We start from the raw sequence: 18,862 nt of genomic DNA, 5'->3' as shown, positions 1-18,862 counted from the left end.
GGAGCAGGATAAGCAATTTGCTCGCTTTGCAGATTATCTAAGGACTCTTGAAATAAAGATTCCATTTGCAGAGGCACTTGAGCAAATACCTTCTTATGCCAAGTTCATGAAAGAGATCTTGAGTCATAAAAAGGAGTGGAGAGAAACAGAAAGAGTTCTCCTCACTGAAGAATGCAGTGCAGTCATTCTGAAAAGCTTTCCTGAAAAGCTTAAAGACCCTGGGAGTTTTCTGATACCATGCATATTAGAAGGTGATTGCACCAAGACAGCTTTATGCGATCTTGGGGCAAGCATCAACCTAATACCTGCATCCACTATCAGGAAGCTTGGCTTAACTGAAGAAGTTAAACCAACCCGGATATGTCTCCAACTTGCTGATGGTTCCACTAAATACCCATCAGGCGTGATTGAGGACATGATTGTCAGAGTTGGGCCATTCGCCTTTCCCACTGACTTTGTTGTGCTGGAAATGGAGGAGCACAAGAGTGTCACTCTCATTCTAGGAAGACCCTTCCTAGCAACTGGACGATCCCTCATTGACGTCCAACAGGGAGAAATAACCCTGAGAGTCAACAATGATGAGTTCAAGTTGAACGCTGTCAAAGCCATGCAGCATCCAGACACATCAACAGACTGCATGAAAGTTGACCTTATTGACTCTTTGGTAGAAGAGATCAACATGGCTGAGAGTCTCGAATCAGAGTTGGAAGACATCTTTAAAGATGTTCAGCCTGATTTGGAGGATTCAGGGGACATGAAAGAGCCTCTGAACTTTCTTCTGAAAGAGGAAAAACCTCCTAAACCAGAGCTCAAGCCACTGCCACCATCCTTGAAATATGCATTTCTAGGAGAAGGTGACACCTTTCCAGTGATCATAAGCTCTGCTTTAAATTCACAGGAAGAGGAAGCACTTATTCAAGTGCTAAGGACACACAAGACAGCTCTTGGGTGGTCCATAGGTGACCTTAAGGGCATAAGCCCAGCTAGATGCATGCACAAAATCCTACTGGAGGATAATGCCAAACCAGTGGTTCAACCACAGAGGCGGCTAAATCCAGCCATGAAGGAAGTGGTGCAGAAAGAGGTCATCAAATTACTAGAGGCTGGGATTATTTATCCCATTTCTGATAGCCCCTGGGTGAGCCCTGTTCAAGTCGTCCCAAAAAAGGGAGGCATGACAGTGATTCATAATGAAAAAAATGAACTGGTTCCTACAAGAACAGTTACAGGGTGGCGCATGTGTATTGACTACAGAAGGCTCAATACAGCCACCAGAAAGGATCATTTTCCTTTACCATTCATAGACCAGATGCTAGAGAGACTAGCAGGTCATGATTATTACTGCTTTTTAGATGGCTACTCAGGCTATAACCAGATTGCAGTAGATCCCCAGGATCAAGAGAAAACAGCATTCACATGTCCATCCGGAGTGTTTGCTTATAGAAGGATGCCCTTTGGGCTATGCAATGCACCTGCAACCTTCCAGAGATGCATGCTCTCTATTTTCTCTGATATGGTGGAAAAATTTCTGGAAGTCTTCATGGATGACTTCTCAGTATATGGAGACTCATTCAGCTCCTGTCTTGATCACCTGAAACTTGTTCTGAAAAGATGCCAAGAAACCAACCTAGTCTTAAACTAGGAAAAGTGTCACTTCATGGTGACTGAAGGAATTGTTCTTGGGCATAAAATCTCAAACAAGGGAATAGAGGTGGATCAAGCAAAAATAGAGGTAATTGAAAAATTACCACCACCTGCCAATGTTAAGGCAATCAGAAGCTTTCTGGGGCATGCAGGATTCTATAGGAGGTTTATAAAGGATTTTTCAAAAATCGCAAAACCTCTAAGCAATCTGCTAGCTGCTGACACGCCATTTGTGTTTGACACAGCATGCCTGCAGGCGTTTGAAACGCTGAAAGCTAAGCTGGTCACAGCACCAGTCATTTATGCACCAGACTGGACATTGCCATTTGAGTTAATGTGTGATGCCAGTGATCATGCCATTGGTGCAGTATTGGGACAGAGGCATGACAAGCTTCTGCATGTCATTTATTATGCCAGTCGCGTTCTAAATGATGCCCAGAAAAATTACACAACCACAGAAAAAGAACTACTTGCAGTGGTTTACGCCATTGACAAGTTCAGATCATACTTAGTAGGATCAAAAGTGATTGTGTATACTGACCATGCTGCTCTTAAATATCTACTCACAAAGCAGGATTCAAAACCCAGGCTCATCAGATGGGTATTGCTTCTGCAAGAGTTTGATATAGAAATAAGAGACAGAAAAGGGACAGAGAACCAAGTGGCTGATCATCTGTCCCGGATAGAGCCAGTGGAAGGGACGTCCCTCCCCTTTCTTGAGATCTCTGAGACGTTCCCTGATGAGCGTCTATTTGCCATTCAGGAAGCACCATGGTTTGCCGATATTGCAAACTATAAAGCTGCAAGGTTCATACCCAAGGAGTACAATAGAATACAAAAGAAGAAATTAGTTACTGATGCAAAGTACTACTTGTGGGATGAACCCTATCTCTTTAAGAGATGTGCAGACGGAATTATCCGTAGGTGTGTCCCCATAGAGGAAGCACAGAGAATCCTATGGCATTGCCACGGATCTCAATATGGAGGCCATTTCGGAGGTGAGCGAACAGCCACCAAGGTCCTCCAATGTGGCTTCTATTGGCCCACACTCTATAAAGATTCCCGAGAGTTTGTACGTAATTGTGACAGTTGCCAAAGAGCTGGTAACCTGCCTCATGGTTACGCCATGCCTCAACAAGGGATCTTGGAAATAGAGTTGTTTGATGTATGGGGAATTGACTTCATGAGACCTTTCCCACCATCGTACTCAAACACTTATATTCTGGTGGCAGTTGACTATGTATCAAAATGGGTTGAGGCTATCGCCACGCCCTCCAATGATACTAAAACAGTGCTAAAATTCCTCCAGAAACATATCTTTAGCAGGTTTGGTGTCCCTAGAGTGTTAATCAGCGATGGGGGCACTCACTTCTGCAATAAACAGCTTTACTCTGCCATGGTTCGGTATGGAATTCGCCACAAAGTGGCCACTCCATATCATCCACAAACCAACGGGCAAGCTGAAGTCTCTAACAGAGAATTAAAGAGAATCCTGGAACGGACAGTAAATACCCGTAGAAAGGATTGGGCAAGGAGCTTGGATGATGCTCTGTGGGCTTACAGAACAGCATTCAAGACCCCTATAGGGACCTCTCCATACCAACTCGTGTATGGTAAGGCATGCCACTTGCCCGTGGAACTGGAACATAAGGCCTACTGGGCAACCAGATTCCTAAACTTAGATGCCAAATTAGCAGGAGAAAAACGATTGCTCCAGCTAAATGAGCTAGAGGAATTCAGATTCACAACTTTCGAAAATGCCAAGCTTTATAAAGAAAAATAAAAAAAATGGCATGACAGAAAGCTGTCATCTAGAATCTTTGAACCAGGACAAAAAGTCCTGTTGTTTAACTCTAGACTCAGGCTATTCCCCGGGAAACTGAAATCCCGGTGGAGGGGACCATACGTGATTACAAGTGTGTCACCATATGGTTATGTGGAGCTTCAAGATATTGATTCTGATAAGAAGTTCATTGTCAATGGACAGAGAATCAAGCATTATCTTGAAGGCAACACTGAGCAAGAATGCTCAAGGCTGAAGCTAGATTAAAAGCTCAGCAAGGTCCAGCTAAAGACAATAAAGAAGCGCTTGCTGGGAGGCAACCCAGCCATGGGGCAACAATCCTCTAAGCATTTTGCCCTATTTCTATCTTTATTTTTTTATATAGAGTTCATTGACAACAAGGTAAATAATCATTTACAGAAGACCTCGGCACACAAAACAGAGTAAAAGAGCTCAATGGCAAGAAAACACCAGTAAAGGGGCATTTTGGGCGTTCAGCGCCCAAAATGGGCATTCACTGGGCGCTGAACGCCAGTAATGGCAGCATTTGGGCGTTCAACGCCAGAAATGGCCACCCACTGGGCGTTGAACGCCAGGAATGGCAGCAACTGGGCGCTGAACGCCCAGGAGATCAGCATTTGGGCGCTGAACGCCCAAAACAGGCAGTGTTTGGGCGTTCAAACGCCAGGAGGACAGGGAGGAGCCAAATTCAGTAATCCCACACGTATTTCCATTCTAATTTATAATTTTATGATTCAATACATGATTTTATTTACATAAACATGTCAAGAACCCTGATTTCTAAAAACCCTACTTTCAAAATATCAAATGTATCTTAATTCATAAGCACACACCCTCTTTGCAAATTCAATCCAACTCTTTTCAAATCTTTTCCAAAAACAAATCTATCTTTCTCACTCTAAAAATCTTATCAATATCTTTTTCAAATCTTCATATTATCTTTTTCAAAAACCCAGATTTATCTTTTTCAAAAATCTATCCTATCTTTTCAAAATCAAACTATATCTTCTATCTTATCTTTTTCAACTCAATCTTTTTATCTTATCTCTTCCAACTTTTCGAAAATCCACCCCCCACCCCTTTAAATTGGGTTCGGCCTCCCCCCTCCTCCATCAACAAGTGCACCTCGATCTCCTTCTATCCCTCTCCTTTCTTTTCTTTTGCTTGAGGACAAGCAAACCTCTAAGTTTGGTGTGTTTTTCTGAAATCACTAAGATCATGGCTCCCAAAGGGAAACAATACACTCCTAGAGGCAAGAAAGAGAGCGTTCCAAAACCACTTTGGAATCAAGGGAAGTTCTTATCTAAAGAACATTCAGACCATTATCTTAAAGTAATGGGTCTGAGATCAGTGATCCCGGAAGTTAGATTCGATCTGAAAGAAGATGAATATCCGGAGATCCAGGAGCAAATTCGAATCAGGAACTGGGAAGTCCTAGCTAATCCTGAAACGAAAGTAGGAAGGAACATGGTCCAGGAGTTCTATGCTAATATGTGGCAGACTGACAAGCAAAGACTATCTGGAACAGCCTGCTACGAATTTCGGACCATGGTCAGGGGAAAGATTGTTCATACCACCCCTGACAAGATCAGAGAGATATTAAAGCTACCTCAGCTAAAGGATGATCCAGACTCCTTCAACAGGAGGATGATGAGAGTAGACATTGGCCTGGATAAGATTCTAGAGGACATCTGTATCCCTGAAGCCAGGTGGACCACCAACACAAAGGGCATTCCAAATCAACTCAAGAGGGAGGATCTCAAACCAGTTGCCAGAGGATGGCTGGACTTCATTGGGCGTTCTCTGTTGCCCACCAGCAACCGTTCTGAAGTCACAGTTAAAAGAGCAGTGATGATTCATTGCATCATGATGGGAAAGGAAGTGGAGGTTCATCAGCTGATTTCAACAGAGCTCTATAAGATCGCTAACAAAAATTCAAGAGAGGCCAGGTTGGCTTATCCAAGCGTGATTTCTCTGCTCTGTAAGGATGCTGGAGTCAAGATGGGAATAACTGAATATATCCTAATTGAAAATTCAATCACCAAAGCATCAATGGAGAGACAACAAGCACATGAGGATCCTATCAAGAAGAGAGCACAGGAATTCCTCCCAGAGATTCCTCAAGCAGAATATTGGGAATATCTTGAGACGTCTGTCACCAAGATACAGGAAGCTATGGAGCAAATAATAAAACAACAGAAGGAACACAGTCAAATGCTGACTCATATGCTTAAAGAACAAGAGGAGCAGGGACGTGACTTAAGGGAACTGAAGCGCCAAAAATCTTCTGTGATACCAAGCCTCCCAAGGATCAGAGGAACCCCCATACCCCCAGAATAAAGGTTGTTAATTTCCAATTTCTGCCTTAACTCTGTGACAGTGTCCTTATAAAAAAAAAAAAGTACCTTAGAAGTCATATGGTAGTAATTAGTATCTATTTTGATTTTATCTCCAATTAAGCTATAGTTTATTTTTCTCATCATCATTAAACATGAATAAAATAGATCTTTTGAATAAGAAGCAATAAAATTTCGAGTTTAAATAAAACAAATTCTAATTGGTTAAATGTGGTGGCAATGCTTTCTGTCTTCTGAATGAATGCTTGAACAGTGCATATGTCTTTTGAATTTGTTGTTTAAGACTGTTAAATATGTTGGCTCTTGAAAGAATAATGAACATGAGACATGTTATTGATAATCTGAAAAATCATAAAAATGATTCTTGAAGCAAGAAAAAGCAGCAAAGAACAAAGCTTGCAGGAAAAAAAAAGCAAAAAAAAAAAAAAGCAAGCAGAAAAAGCCAATAACCCTTAAAACCAAAAGGCAAGGGCAATTAAAAAGGATCCCAAGGCTTTGAGCATCAGTGGATAGGAGGGCCTAAAGGACTGAAATCCTGGTCTAAGCGGCTAAACCAAGCTGTCCCTAACCATGTGCTTGTGGCGTGCAGGTGTCAAGTGAAAACTTGAGACTGAGCGGTTAAAGTCAAGGTCTAAAGCAAAAAGAAGAGTGTGCTTAAGAACTCTGGACACCTCTAATTGGGGACTTTAGCAAAGCTGAGTCACAATCTGAAAAGGTTCACCCAGTTATGTGTCTGTGGCATTTATGTATCCGGTAGTAATACTGGAAAACAAAGTGCTTAGGGCCACGGCCAAGACTCATAAAGAAGCTGTGTTCAAGGATCATCACACTGAACTAAGAGAATCAATAACACTATCTGAATTCTGAGTTCCTATAGATGCCAATCACTCTGAGCTTCAATGGATAAAGTGAGATGCCAAAACTGTTCAGAAGCAAAAAGCTACTAGTCCCGCTCATCTAATTAGAATCTGAGCTTCAATCAAAAACTCTGAGATATTATTGCTTCTCAACCTATTAGTCTTCTATTTTATTTGTTTAGTTGCTTGAGGACAAGCAACAGTTTAAGTTTGGTGTTGTGATGAGCGGATATTTTATACGCTTTTTGGGGATAATTTCATATAGTTTAGAGTATGTTTTAGTTAGTTTTTAGTCTATTTCTAGTAGTTTTTAGGAAAAATTCATATTTCTGGACTTTACTATGAGTTGTGTGTTTTTCTGTAATTTCAGGTATTTTTCTGGCTGAAATTGAAGGAGCTGAGTAAAAATCTGATTCAGGCTGAAAAAGGACTGCTAATGCTGTTGGATTCTGACCTCCCTGCACTCAAATTGGATTTTCTGGAGCTACAGAACTCGAAATGGCATGCTTCCAATTGCATTGGAAAGTAGACATCTAGGGCTTTCCAGCAATATATAATAGTCCATACTTTTCACAAGGATAGACGACGTAAACTGGCGTTCAACGCCAGTTCTCTGCCCAATTCTGGCGTCCAGCGCCAGAAAAGGATAAAAAACTGGAGTTGAACGCCCAAACTGGCATAAAAACTGGCGTTCAACTCCACAAATGGCCTCTGCACGTGACTCACTCAAATCTCAGCCCCAGCACACACCAAGTGGGCCCCAGAAGTGGACCTCTGCATCATCCATCATAGTCCACTCATATTTTGTAACCCTAGGCTACTAGTTTAGTATTTAAACAACTTTTAGAGACTTATTCTGTATCTCATGACATTTCAGATCTAAACTTTGTATTCTCTGACGGCATGAGTCTCTAAACCCCATTGTTGGGGGTGATGAGCTCTGGTGTGTCTCAATGAATTAATGCAAGTATTTCTGTTTTCCATTCAAACACGCTTGTTCCTATCTAAGATGTTCATTCGCGCTTAACTGTGATGAAGGTGATGATCCGTGACATTCATCACCTTCCTCAAACCATGAACGCGTGCCTGACAACCACCTCCGTTCTATATACGATTGAATGAGTATCTCTTAGATTCCTTAATCAGAATCTCCGTGGTATAAGCTAGAACTGATGGCAACATTCATGAGAATCCGGAAAGTCTAAACCTTGTCTGTGGTATTCCGAGTAGGATTCAAGGATTGAATGACTGTGACGAGCTTCAAACTCTTGAAGGCTGGGCGTTAGTGACAGACGAAAAAGGATAGTAAATCCTATTCCAACCGGATCGAGAACCAACCGGTGATTAGCCGTGCTGTGACAGAGCGCGTGAGCGTAGTTTTCACTGGAAGGATGGAAGGTAGCCATTGACAACGGTGATCCACCAACACACAGCTTGCCATAGGGGGACGTGCGTGCGTGAATCAGAAGACAGAGGAAAGCAGAGATTCAGAGGACAAAGCATCTCCAAAACTCCAACATATTCTCCATTACTGCATAACAAGTAACCTTTAATCCATGCTCTATTGTTTATTTGCAATTCAACTGATAAACATAATTGACTTCCTGACTAAGATTTACAAGATAACCATAGATTGCTTCAAACCAACAATCTCCGTGGGATTCGACCCTTACTCACGTGAGGTATTACTTGGACGACCCAGTGCACTTGCTGGTTAGTGGTACGCGTTGTGAAAAGTGTGATTCACAATTCGTGCACCATTGTCCACCCTCCTCAACATCAACATCAAACACCTTGGAAGGAGGCTCTATGACTGGACTTTTCCATGGAGGTTCCGCATTTCCCAAGTCTTCAACCACTTCCTCTTCTGTGATAATTTTGGCTTTCTCCACTTGCTCTAATACAAAATCAAACTCCTCCTTGTTGGCTTCTACCTCTTGACAACTTCCTTCAAGGGTCTCTCCTACCTCCACCTTTAGGGCCTCCTCTAGCTTCTTGTGAAGTATGAATTCGTGAAACCGATCCCTTCTCTCTTGTTCCGGGTCAGTAGCATAATTGGGATCATGTTGCTCTTGGATTGATGGATGTGGGTATTCTTGCACGAAGGGAGGTGGTGCAGTAAAGCTTAGGGTTGAATGTTGGAGGTAGAAGGTTGGTCCCTGCGGATATAAGATTTTGGAGTGTAGAGGTGAGACCAATGAGAGTAGAGATAAGAGTGTTGTTATCCAATGGAGGTTGGGGTGGATAGGAGAGTTCATTTGTTGGGAGAAAGGGCTCATAATACGGAGGTGATTCTTCTTGATAAGGATATGGAGGTGGTGTATATTGAGGTGGTGGTTCAAAGTATGGCTCATACGGTTCATATGGTGGTTGGTTGGGTGGATAAGGTTTAGGGTCATATGGAGGTGAATGGTGGAAAGGAGCTTGTGAGTATGGTGGTTCAAAGCTATGTTGAGGAGTGGGTTCATAAGTATATTGTGGTGGGTGTTGATTGTCACGAGGAGGTCCACCATAATTATTGTCTTGGTAAGCATCATAGAATGGTTGTTGATAATACCTTGGAGGTGGTTGTTGCCAAGAGGGTTGATCAAATCCTTGTGGCTCCTCTCATCTTTGATTGTTCTATCCTTGATCCAAGCTCTCATTGTAATCTCCTCTTCCTGCAACTCGATTGTAACCAAACTCATAGCCAAAGGAGTGAGAATTCATAGTAGCAAGAAAAATAAAAACTAATAAAAATTAATGAAAATAAACTCCTAAAACTAGAAACACTAACAAAGAAACGAAAAAGTAAATATTTACAATAACCAATAATAAGGCACACGTTTGCAACTCTCCGGCAACGGCGCCATTTTGACGAACGGATTTTTGATGGTAAAGAATTTCACAAAAGTAATCACGTTGTAAGTATAGTTTCTAAACCAACAAAGAATCCTTTCGTACAAAAACTTTTTTGTCACTAAAGCAAACCCAATACAATTAAACCGAAGTATTTAAACCTCGGGTCGTCTCTCAAGGAATTGCAGGGAGGTGTAGTTATTATTGGTTATGAAAAAATATATTTTTGGGTTTTTGAAAGGTTGAACAAGGAAAGTAAATTGCAAGAAAGTAAATTAATAATTAATAAAACTCTTGGCAAGGTATCAGAACTGGACGTCCTATCCTAGTTATCCTTATCAATTGTGATGAGAATTGTTTGTTGCTCCCACTTGGTTAACCTCTAACTATGAAGAAAAGTCAAACAGATAAATCAATATGAATCCTCAAGTCCTAGTCAACTCCCAAGGAAAGACTAGAGTTAGTGGAATTCAAGTCAATTAGCAACTTTTAATTATCAATCAACAAAGGAGTTTGATAACTCAAGTGTCTCCAATTATTCGACCAAAGCTAAGAATGTAAAAAGCTAAATTAAAATCATAAATATGAAATACCTCAAATTGCATTAAATAAAGAAATCAAATCTAACATGGAGTTCATAAACCAAATTGGGAAAATAAATAAACTAGAATAATAGAATAAATAAAAGTAGAAGAGAAAATAAGTTAATGGAACATTGAACTTGGAATTGAGAAGAAATAAACCTAAAACTAAGAGAAATCCTAAAACCTAGAGAGAGGAGAGAGCCTCTCCCTCTAGAAACTACATCTAAAACCTAAATTGTGAATGAAGGTGAAGTGTCTGAATGATTCCTTGATTTCCCCACTTTGTAGCCTCTAATCTATGTTTTCTGGGCCGAAAATTGGGTCAAAACAGCCCAGAAATCGCCCCCAACATTTTCTGATGCGTCTAGCACGTGGCTCTGTCACGCGTATGCGTGATCCACGCCGACACGCGTACACGTGCGCGTCACCTAACAGCATGGAAACTATGGCAAATTATATATCATTTCAAAGCCTCAGGTGTTAGCTTTCGAACGCAACTGGAACCGCCTCATTTGGACCTCTGTAGCTCAAGTTATGGTCGATTTAGTACGAAGAGGTCACGTTGGACAGCTTAGCAATTCCTTCAACTTCTTGCATTCCTTCCACTTTTGCATGCTTCCTTTCCATCCTCTAAGCTGTTACTATCCTATAAATCTTGAAAACACTTAACACACATATCACGTCATCGAATGGTAATAAGAGAGGATTAATAATTTACAATTTTAAGGCTAAAGAAGCATGTTTTCAATCAAAGCACAGAATTAGGAAGAAAAATGTAAAACATGCAAATTATATGAATAAGTGTGAGTTTAGTGGATAAAAATCCACTCAATTAAGTATAAAATGTACCACAAAATAGTGGTGCATCACCGAACTCAAGGAAAAGAGAAGCTACGTTACCATCAACTTCTACCGGACAAAAAGTAACGCCAACGTGTAGAGAAGAAAGATACGAACACTTTTATCAGATTAGATTTTTTATTGGAGTTACAAATCTCAAAAAATCGAAGTTGATGTACCCGTTTTGTAGCGGTTCTTGTAGCGGTTTGAGGGGACGCTGCTAAATAATCTCATTTTGTAGCTGTTTTTTTTTCCAATCGCTGCAATATTTTTTTTAACTTGAATTTTTTTGGATAAACATTATTGCCTTCTTATAACTGTTCTAATCGTCGCTATTTTTTTAATGAAAAAATAAGGTTCAAATACTGCAACTTAATTAATGCATTAAATAAATTTTCAATTTTGTGTTACATAAAAAATAAATTTATACATGAATAACTAAAACCGAATTTACGAATCATATTTTCTCTTGTAGTATCAGCCATTTTAAGTTTGTATTTAACCATAACTGGTAACATAAAAATCAAGTTTACGTCCGAATTCACTAACTCAAAACAAAGTTCAATGGAGCATAAAAATCAGAATTACTAAAGTAGACAAACAAGTTTTGAGTCAAAATTTCTCATCAACATCGTATTGACCTGGCCAGAAATACTCTGTCAAAAAAGCGCTGCAGTGACGTGATAACGGATCTGATAAGTCATCTCCAAACCATGGCATCTTGTTCAGATCGAAACTCTTTTTTGCAGCATGTACGACATCTTCTTTGTGTTGGGTGTTTAAAGTTTCATTGTCTTCTTCTGGAACCCTATTAAGCTCAACATCCATGGAGATGTCATATCCACCGGAGGAGATAGCATCTAAATCATCTTCTGAATCAGTGTCTGCTCCATCTAGAGTGTCAGTAACTATTTTGCCTGAATATTCAGCTGACACTGAATATATGAACATGCAACCAACAATATATAAATCTAGTTAAAAGATAATGATAACTTCCAAGTCATTCTAGTTATTAAGGAAAGAAAATTTCGGAATTATGGGGAGAGGACTTTCAAAATTAACAAATACAAAATTAACTATTACAGTCTCATTCGTCAGTAGTTTGGACAGATTTCTTGGAAAGAAGCTCTCTAATAGCACGTTCTATATACTTCAATTCCTCTTTTGAAGCAATCTCCAACTCAACACCATGCGAGTTATTAAAGTGCATCTGCACCATAATAAAATGTATAGTTGATGGTCTATTTTGTAAAATATATTGTGTCTCTGTAATTCACTTACTGTGCTAGAAATTTATTTCCAACCTTTAATTTAGCAAGTATGTCTTCAGGTGTCCTACCAGCTACAAATGTCACAAAAACATAGCCAAATTTCTCCTCGTACCTTGATCCCCATTCATGAAGTTCCTACAAATTTTAGCATTAACGGAACAACTATCACTGGTTAAATGTCATAAACATATAGCAACTTAAAATTCTTATTTTTCAAATAATGTTTAACTCAAGTGTTTAAGGGTACGACTGATGAGCGGATAATTTATACGCTTTTTGGCATTGTTTTTAGTATGTTTTTAGTATATTTTAGTTAGTTTTTATTATGTTTTTATTAGTTTTTAAATAAAAATCACATTTCTGGACTTTACTTTGAGTTTGTATATTTTTCTGTAATTTCAGGTATTTTTTGGCTGAAATTGAGGGACCTGAGCAAAAATCTGATTCAGAGGCTGAAAATGGACTGCAGATGCTGTTGGATTCTGACCTCCCTGCACTCAAAGTGGATTTTCTGGAGATACAGAAGCCCAATTGGTGCGCTCTCAATTGCGTTGGAAAGTAGACATCCTGGGCTTTCCAGCAATATATAATAGTTCATACTTTGTCCAAGATTTTATGGCCCAACCCGGTGTTCCAAATCAGCATAGAAATTCTGGCGTCAAAACGCCAGAACTGGCACAAAAGCTGGAGTTAAACGCCCAAACTGGCACAAAAGCTGGCGTTTAACTCCAAGAAAAGTCTCTACATATGGAAGCTTCAATGCTCAGCCCAAGAACATACCAAGTGGGCCCGGAAGAAGATTTCTGCATTAATTACCTATTTCTGTAACCCTAGGCTACTAGTCTTCTATAAATAGGACCTTTTGCTATTGTATTTTGATCTTTGAATCATACTTTCATACACTTGATCACGTTTTGGGAGGCTGGCCTCACGGCCATGCCTGAACTTTGTTCTTATGTATTCTCAACGGTTGAGTTTCTACATACCATAGATTAAGGTGTGGAGCTCTGCTGTTCTTCATGAATTAATACAATTACTGTTGTTCTTCTATTCAATTCACGCCTACTTTTTCTCTAAGATATTCATTCGTTCTTCAACTTGATGAATGTGATTATCTGTGACACTCATCATCATTCTCACCTATGAACATGTGCCTGACAACCACCTCTATTCTACTAGCACTGGCTTGAATGCGTATCTCTTGGGTTTCTAATCTAAGATTAGAACCTTCGTGGTATAGGCTAGAATTATTGGCGGCCATTCCTGAGATTCGGAACGTCTAAACCTTGTCTGTGGTATTCTGAGTAGGATCTGGGAAGGGATGACTGTGACGAGCTTCAAACTCACAACTGTTGGGCGTGTGACAGACGCAAAAGGATCAATGGATCCTATTCCAACATGATCGAGAACTGACAGATGATTAGTCGTGCGGTGACAGCGTGCGTAGAACATTTTCACTGAGAGGACGAGAAGTAGCCATTGACAACGGTGATGCCCAACATAAAGCTTGCCATGGAAAGGAGTATGAATGATTGGAAGAAGGCAATAGGAAAGTAGGGGTTCAGGAGGAACAAAGCATCTTCATACACTTATCTGAAATTCCTACCAATGAATTACATAAGTATCTCTATCTCTATCTTTATTTTATGTTTTATTTATCTTTAATTATCAATCCTCCATAACCATTTGAATCTGCCTGACTGAGATTTACAAGATGACCATAGCTTGCTTCAAGCTGACAGTCTCCGTGGGATCGACCCTTACTCACGTAAGGTATTACTTGGACAACCCAGTGCACTTGCTGGTTAGTTGTGCGGAATTGTGACAAAGTGTGATTTACATTTGTGCGTACCAAGTTGTTGGCGCCATTGATGATCACAATTTCGTGCACCAAGTTTTTAGCGCCGTTGCCGGGGATTGTTCGAGTTTGGACAACTGACGGCTCATCTTGTTGCTTAGATTAGGTAATTTTATTTTATTTTTAAGCTTTTTACTTTTTATTTTCGAAAATTTTTTTAAAAAAAAAAACAAAAAAATTTTCTATTTTGTTCTTCAGAGTTTTTAAGAATGAATTCTAGAGTTTCATGATGATTTGTTGAAGTCTGGCTGGCTGTGAAGCCATGTCTAATCTTATTGGACCGAGGTTTCAACTTATCATCACAAGAGCTTGTTGATTTATATCAATTTTGCTGTTGTTAGCAATGATCTGCTAAAGCTTGGCTGGCCATTGGCCATGTCTAGTGTTTTGGACCGAAGCTTTCATTGAAAGCTTGGCTGGCTAGTAAGCCATATCTAATTCATGGACCGGAGTCTTAGACTAGCATTGCAATGATTCCTGGAATTCTTATTAAAAATTTTGAATCTCTTTATTTTCTTTTCCACTCAATTTTCGAAAAATCACAAAAAATTTTTATAAAACCATAAAAATAAAATATTCTATGTTTCTTGTTTAAGTCTAGTGTCTAATTTTAAGTTTGGTGTCAATTGCATGTCTTTATTCCTCTAATTTTCGAAAATTACATGCATCATGTTCGTCATTGATCTTCAAGATGTTCTTGATGATTTCCTTGCTCTGATCTTTAAATTCTCTTGTTTTGTGTGTTTAGTTGTTTCTCACATGCAATTTTCAAATTGTTATAGTCCTTAGTATACAAACTTTTAAGTTTGGTGCCTTGCATGCATTATGTATTTGATCTTAGTTTTCCATGTTTAATTGCATTTTGATTGTTCCTCATCATCAAAAATCCAAAAATTTTTCAAAATTATGTCTTTTCAAGTCAATAATACAGAGAATTGAAGATTCAGAACATGCAGCAGAGGAATTACACAGAAAAAGCTGGGCGTTCAAAATGCCCAGTGAAGAAGGAAAACTGGCGTTTAAACGCCAGCCAGGGTACCTGGCTGGGCGTTAAACGCCCAAAAAGGTAGGATTATTAGCGTTAAACGCCAGAATAGATGTCATTCTGGGCGTTTAACGCCAGGATGACACTAGAGGGAAGATTTTGTTTTTAATTTAAATCTTTTTCAAGTTTTCATAATTTTTCAAAATCAAATCTTTTTCAAATCATATCTTTTCAATCATATCTTTTCAAAATAAATTTCTTTCCATTTTTTTCTATTTTCGAAAATACTTGCTAACAATTAATGATTTAATTCAAAATTTTCAAGTTGTTACTTGCCTATTAAGAAAGGATCAAATTTTAATTCTAGAATCATATCTTTTAATTTCTTGATTAGTCAAGTAATCAAATTTAATTTTAAAACTTTTTTTTTAAATTTGATTCTCAATCATATCTTCTCAATCATATCTTTTCAATCACATCTTTTTCAAAATTAATTTTCAATCATATCTTTTTGATTTCTAATTTCAAAATCTTTTTCAAAAATCACTTAATTTCTTTCCCAAATTTTAATTTTCGAAAATCATCAATCAAATTTTCAAAATTTCTTTTAATTATTTCAAAATCTTTTACTTTAATTTCGAAAATTCTTCCCCTCTTCTCACATCCTTCTATTTAAGGACTAACACTCCTCCACTATCAACAATTCGAACTCTATCCCTCTTGATAAGTCCGAATTCTTCTCTTTCTACCTTCTCCTTCTATTCTTCTTTTCCTCTGACACTTCAAGGAATCTCTATACTGTAACATAGAGGATTCCATACTTTCTTGTTCTCTTCTCTTTCATATGAGCAGGAGCAAAGACAAAGGCATCCTTGTTAAAGCTGATCCTGAACCTGAAAGGACCTTGAAGAGAAAGCTAAGAGAAGCTAAATCACAACTCTCTCTAGAAGGCCTAACAGAGCTCTTCAAGGAGGAAGAAGCCATGGCAGCCGAAAACAACAACAATGCCAACAATGCAAGGAAGGTGCTTGGTGATTTTACTGCACCTACTCCCGACTTCTATGGGAGAAGCATCTCAATCCCTGCCATTGGAGCAAACAACTTTGAGCTTAAGCCTCAATTAGTTTCTCTAATGCAACAGAATTGCAAGTTTCATGGACTTCCATTGGAAGATCCTCATCAGTTCTTAGCTGAATTCTTGCAAATCTGTGACACTGTCAAGACCAATGGGGTTGACCCTGAAGTCTACAGACTTATGCTCTTCCCTTTTGCTGTAAGAGACAGAGCTAGGACATGGTTGGATTCACAACCCAAAGAAAGCCTGAACTCTTGGGAAAAGGTAGTCAATGCCTTCTTGGCAAAGTTCTTTCCACCTCAAAAATTGAGCAAGCTTAGAGTGGAAGTCCAAACCTTCAGACAGAAGGAAGGAGAATCCCTCTATGAAGCTTGGGAAAGATACAAGCAATTGATCAGAAGGTGTCCTTCTGACATGCTTTCAGAATGGAGCATCATAGGTATCTTCTATGATGGTCTGTCTGAACTGTCCAAGATGTCATTGGACAGCTCTGCTGGAGGATCTCTTCATCTGAAGAAGACGCCTGCAGAAGCTCAGGAACTCATTGAGATGGTTGCAAATAACCAATTCATGTACACTTCTGAAAGGAACCCTGTGAATAATGGGACAAATCAAAAGAAATGAGTTCTTGAGATTGATACTCTGAATACCATACTGGCTCAGAATAAAATATTGACTCAGCAAGTCAATATGATTTCTCAAAGTCTGTCTGGAATGCAAGCTGCACCAGGCAGTACTAAGGAAGCTTCCCCTGAAGAAGAAGCTTATGATCCTGAGAACCTAGCAATGGAAGAGGTGAATTACATGCGAGATTCCTATGAAAACACCTATAATCCTTCATGGAGAAATCATCCAAATCTCTCATGGAAGGACCAACAGAGGCCTCAACAAGGCTTCAATAACAATAATGGTGGAAGAAATAGGTTTAGCAATAGCAAACCTTTTCCATCATCTTCTCAGCAACAGACAGAGAATTCTAAGCAGAGCCACTCTGACTTAGCAACTATAGTATCTGATCTAATTAAAACCACTCAAAATTTCATGATTGAAACAAGGTCCTCCATTAGAAATTTGGAGGCACAAGTGGGTCAGCTAAGTAAGAAAATTACTGAACTCCCTCCTAGTATTCTCCCAAGCAATACAGAAGAGAATCCAAAGAGAGAGTGCAAGGCCATCACCATAACCCACACGGCTGAACCTGGAGAGGAGGAAGAGGCAGTGATCTCCACTGAGGAAGACCTCACTGGACGTCCACTGGCCTCCATGGAGTTCCCTAATGAGGAACCATGGGATTCTGAGGCTCACACTGAGACCATAGAGATTCCATTGAATTTACTTTTTCCATTCATGAGCTCTGATGAGTATTCTTCCTCTGAAGAGGATGAAGATGTTACTGAAGAACAAGTTGCTAAGTACCTTGGAGCAATCATGAAGCTAAATGCTAAGCTATTTGGTAATGAGACTTGGGAGGATGAACCCCCCTTGCTCAACAAAGAACTGGATGACTTGGCTAGGCAGAAATTACCTCTGAAGAGACAAGATCCTGGAAAGTTCTCAATACCTTGTACCATAGGCACCATGACCTTTGAAAAGGCTCTGTGTGACCTAGGGTCAAGCATAAACCTCATGCCTCTCTCTGTAATGGAGAAGCTAGGAATCATTGAGGTACAAGCTGCAAAAATCTCGTTAGAGATGGCAAACAATTCAAGGAAACAAGCTTATGGACTTGTAGAGGATGTCTTGGTAAAGGTTGAAGACCATTACATCCCTGCTGATTTCATAATCTTAGAGACTGGGAAGTGTATGGATGAATCCATCATCCTTGGCAGACCCTTCCTAGCCACATCAAAAGCTGTGATTGATGTTGACAGAGGAGAATTGGTCCTTCAAGTGAATGAGGACTCCCTTGTGTTTAAAGCTCAAGGATCTTCCTCTGTAATCATGGAGAAGAAGCATGAAAATCTTCTCTCAATGCAGATTCAAACAAAATCCCCACATTCAAACTCTAAGTTTGGTGTTGGAAGGCCATCATCATGCTCTGAGTATCTGTGAGGCTCCATGAGAGTCCACTGTCAAGCTATTGACATTAAAGAAGCGCTTGTTGGGAGGCAACCCAATTTTTACTTATCTATGTTAAATTTCTATTTGTTATTTTATGTTTTCTGTAGGTTGATGATCATGTGAAGTCACAAAAACAATTGAAAAAGCAAAAACAAACTGAAAAACAGAATGAAAAATAGCACACCCTGGAGGAGAAGCCTACTAGCGTTTAAACGCCAGAAAGGGGCACAGACCTGGCGTTTAATGCCAGAAAAGGGCAAGAAGCTGGCGTTAAACGCCAGAAATGGGCAGCAACCTGGCGTTTAACGCCAGGATTGGCAGAAAAGGATGTTTTGTACGCCACTTGGTGCAGGGATGAAAAATCCTTGACACCTCAGGATCTGTGGACCCCACAGGATCCCCACCTACCCCACCTCTCTCTCTCTTCTTCACCCATTCACCAATCACCTCAATACCTCTTCCCCAAAAACCCCTTACTTATAAAATCCTATCCTCTTCTCCATAAATCCTTCACCAATCCACATCCATCCATCATAAAACCTCACCTACCTCACCATTCAAATTCAAACCACTTTTCCTCCCAAACCCACCCTATATGGCCGAACCCAAACCTTCTCTCCACCCCTATATAAACCTATCTTCACTCCTTCATTTTCACACAACATAAACACTACTTCTCCCCCTTGGC

General features: G+C 39.7%; 1 non-coding gene across 1 annotated transcript; it reads right to left on the bottom strand.

The window, feature by feature from the left end:
• Nucleotides 1-16,425: 16,425 nt before the first annotated feature.
• LOC148581785 (small nucleolar RNA R71) lies at nt 16,426-16,533 on the bottom strand. The gene has a single exon (XR_015899162.1). It is a non-coding gene; the product is annotated as a small nucleolar RNA R71 (small nucleolar RNA).
• Between the last annotated feature and the right edge of the window lie 2,329 nt (nt 16,534-18,862).

Source organism: Arachis ipaensis, chromosome B10 (assembly GCF_059453495.1).
Source record: "Arachis ipaensis isolate K30076 ecotype BB chromosome B10, ASM5945349v1, whole genome shotgun sequence".
Lineage (NCBI taxonomy): Eukaryota > Viridiplantae > Streptophyta > Magnoliopsida > Fabales > Fabaceae > Arachis > Arachis ipaensis.
The sequence above is the reverse complement of the archived record's forward strand: the minus strand, read 5'-3'. Positions and strand labels throughout refer to the sequence as shown.